Consider the following 3,694-nt stretch of genomic DNA (forward strand, 5'->3'; position numbering starts at 1 on the left):
TAATGGAATACAACTCAGCAATAAAAAGGAACAAAATACTGATACAAGCAGCATGACCGAATCTCACAAACATGTTGAGGGAAAAGGACACAAAAAGAATGTAGACTGTCTGAGTCCACTTTTGAGGAATCCTCAATCAGATGGAACACATGGTGATGGCAGTCAGAGTAGGATGGAGGTGGAGAGGGTGTTTCTACTGGAAAGGATTGCAAGGTAGCTTTCTGGAATGATGAAGAGGTTCCATATCTTTTCAATTTTTTACTTTTTTAATCCTCACAGAAGATACGTTTGTATTGATTTTAGAGAGAGAGAGAGGGAGAGAGAGAAACATCAATGTGAGGGAAAACTCCCTCACATCGGTTGCCTAGTGCTCAAACCCGGGATTGGACCCTCTGCAACCTAGGTATGTGCCCTGATGGGGAGTGGAACCCATAACCTTTTGGTGTGCGGGAGGATGCTCCAACCAACCGAGCCACTGGCCATGGCAGTTTCCATGTTTTGATTAGGGTACTCCCTCCTCACACCTGCCATCTTACTCTGATCCCCTCATCACTTCTGGGACTGGCAGTAGCCTTTTCACTGGTTTTTCTGCCTCCACCTTTCTCCTTAATTTCTTCTCTCACCACACAGAGCAGCCAGATAGTTTCTATGACGTGACTCCCCCGCTGAAAACCCCCTTTTACAGCTCTCCCATCTCTGGCTGGCTTACAATGCCCTACTTGTTATGGCCTCCACCTTATCTCACGGTGCCCTCCCTTCCTCACGCCTTGCCAGCTGTGGACTTTTGTGCTAGTCCTCAAACATTACAGCAACTTGCAACCTCGGGGCTTTGCACCTGATGTACCCTCTGTCCAGAATGGTTTCCCTGTCTGGGATGGTTTCCTCGTGTTACAGGGGCCTCACTTCCTCACTTTCCACATGTCACCTTGTCCCAGAGGCGTCCAGCGACTACTGTACTTGGGGTACCAGGGCAGGTCTCTGAGGTCAGGGAAAGGATAAATAAGAAGGGAACGATCTGATGGAAGAGCGTTCCGCTGCCCTTTCCCACGCCCCAGAGCACCGCTCCCAGAGTTCCACAGTTAGGTTTACTTTTTCCAATACTCTGGCGCGGATGCTCACCACGTGCACCAAGCACCAGCTGGGCCGAACTACTACCCCCAGCATGCCCCGCGCTTCTGGGAAGGACCACAACCCGCAGGGGTGTTCGGGTCTGACGCAGGCCGCCGATGGCGCGGCCGCTGAGGCGGACACCCCTCTGAGCTGAGCGTCCGTGGTACGTTCCAACCGAGGCACCCGAGGCCCCGCGCTTTCGAGCTCCGCGCAAACTCTGGCTTCTCTTGGGCGACGGAGAAGCTGCCTTGCTCTTCCGTTGCCCCGTGGCGTCGGCTCATCTCCAGCAGGAAGACGAGGCTTCCGCTCGACGCAGGGGGTGAGTTAGAGCACGGTGGGTCCCCCCAGCCCGTGGACAGCATCTGAGGGAGGAGGTCTCAGTTTCGGGGAACCCCCAATGGGCATGTTTGGAGGTTCCGGGCCCCGAGTGGCTATTAGGGGCAGCTGTTTGGAGAGGGACCCTAAGCAAGTGGTCTTCAGGGACTCGAGGTGGGATGTGGGATCTGTTTTAGGGAGTATCCCTCGGAGGCAGGATGTATCTATCTGTCAGAGACAGGGTGTAAGAGGATGTTGGAGGAGACCTTTAGGGTCTGTGTATGAGTATTCTGAATACTCTGTTAACGGGGCAGAATTTGGGGCGCTCCCTAAGGGGGTAGGTGATATTTGAGGTTCCTGAAGTCAAGGCTGTATTGGGGGACGGCTTGTTTCAGGAGAGGTCCTGGTGACTGTGGGAACGTTCAGGACCAACGTGGCATTGTAAGGGTGTCCGTGGCCTTTGTGACCTCTGGTTCTATGGTGCGGTACCCCCGTGCTCGAGCACTCGGGGCAGAGAGACTGGAGACGTCGGGGCCCACAGGCTGGTAGGGAGAAGGGTTCCCTAACCCGGACTGTGGAAGGGGCACTGAAGCCCTAAACGCTTCCCGAGGGGACAGGGCTCCAGCGAGCCTTCATTAGCCCGGCTTTATTCATTATTCATGAGGAGGTGGGGCTGTTAGGAAGTCCATTTTTGCCTCTTTTGCACCTAGTGCGCTGGAAGTATGACTTGTGAATTATTCAAGAGGGTTGGATGAGCATGCTGAAGGGGCGTTCTTCAGTTTTTCTGGCAAACTAGAACTCATTGATAAATCGTAAAGGTGAGTAGCTCCCTGAGTTTTCTGTAGCTTTTCCAGGGGCGTTGTGCATAATTCATGAGGGGCGTGGCTTACAAGGCTTCATCTACATGATCCACTGTTAGCTTTCCCTTAGAGTCTCCAGGATTTAAACCTTTCCTCTAGGGAACGGACGAGGCCTCCCTCATACATGGTTCATGTCTTTGTAAACCCACTGATCCCAGATTATCAACAAAGGCTCTCGACTCCAATCCCATTGATCCTTGCCAGCTGTGTGATCTTTGGCAAATCTTTCTGTGAGCCTGAAAAGTAGGTATAGGCAACATGATGATCAGATTAGTTTACATGCATTTAGCACTTTATTAGCCTATTAATCCCCACAACAGTCCTAGGAGGTAGCTTATTATTATCCTATTTAATAGATGAAGAAACTGGGACACCAGAAGGGTAAGTAATTTGCCTACAGTAACAGTCAGTGAGTGGCTGAGCCAGCATTCAAACCTAACCAGTCTAGTTCCAGTCTGTAATTTTAATCAAATGCTATAATCGACCCCCCTCCCCAATTTAATGGTACTACTACTAATGTCAGTCATTTAGCACTCTGTGCCAGGCACCGTTCCAAGCCTTTTCTACATGTTTACTCATTGAATCTCCATGACAAGGTAAGTCACTGTTCTCATTCTATGGGTGGGGAAACAGTGGCCCAGATCAGTGAACTGTCTGGCCCCAGGTCACACAGCTAGTCATTAGTGGGTAGGGATGATTTTTGTGAGGGTTTAAGAACTCTAAGGAGGTTACCTATGAGCTGAGAGCTGAAGACAAGAAGGAACCAATGTCCTGATCAGTGGTACAATGCATGGAAAGGAAACACCGCAGGAGCCACCGTATCTACGAATGGGATCTGCTGTTATTCGACAGTGTTGGGCGCTTATTGTGTGCCCAGGGTTTATCTCTGGTGATTTGGTAGTCTGCCCTACCTATTTAATGGACATTGATGGCCTTAGCATTCCAGTGTCCTTCTGGGAGGGACATTACCTTTGCATTAATATATAATATTTACATTTTAATATATTATATAGTAATTTAAGCATCCTATGCCAGCACTGCCCTGAACTCATTCCATAATTCATATTCTCTGATTTTGATAACGCACATTGCCTTTATGAGGTGAGTACTATCCCCATTTTACAGCTGTGGAAACTGAGGCACCTGTCAAAAGCATTATGAGCCTGGATTTGGTTGGAGCAAGGCAGCCCTGGTTCATGTGCAGTTAATCAGGGCTGAGGAGGAGGCAAATACATTTCCCCTGGGTTTCCCCTGTGGCTCCTATCCTTGGTCTTTAATTATTCATGAACAAGAAGGGGTGGTCTTATTGCCATGCTGGAGTATCCTAATCTCTACTTGCTGGGCAGGGCTGTGCATCCAGCCTCAGGCGTAGTTCATGATAAGCGTGTGTGAACTTTCTTGACCTCCCA

General features: G+C 49.9%; 1 protein-coding gene across 1 annotated transcript in view; it reads left to right on the plus strand.

The window, feature by feature from the left end:
* Window positions 1–1,323: 1,323 nt before the first annotated feature.
* The window catches only part of UBA1 (ubiquitin like modifier activating enzyme 1), a 19,792-nt gene continuing 17,421 nt past the window's right edge, over window positions 1,324–3,694 (plus strand). The window contains 1 exon segment of the mRNA XM_023760927.1: window positions 1,324–1,429. The gene's annotated coding sequence lies outside the window, so the exon portion shown is untranslated.

This window comes from Myotis lucifugus, unplaced genomic scaffold (genome assembly GCF_000147115.1).
Source record: "Myotis lucifugus unplaced genomic scaffold, Myoluc2.0 scaffold_196, whole genome shotgun sequence".
NCBI classification, from domain to species: domain Eukaryota; kingdom Metazoa; phylum Chordata; class Mammalia; order Chiroptera; family Vespertilionidae; genus Myotis; species Myotis lucifugus.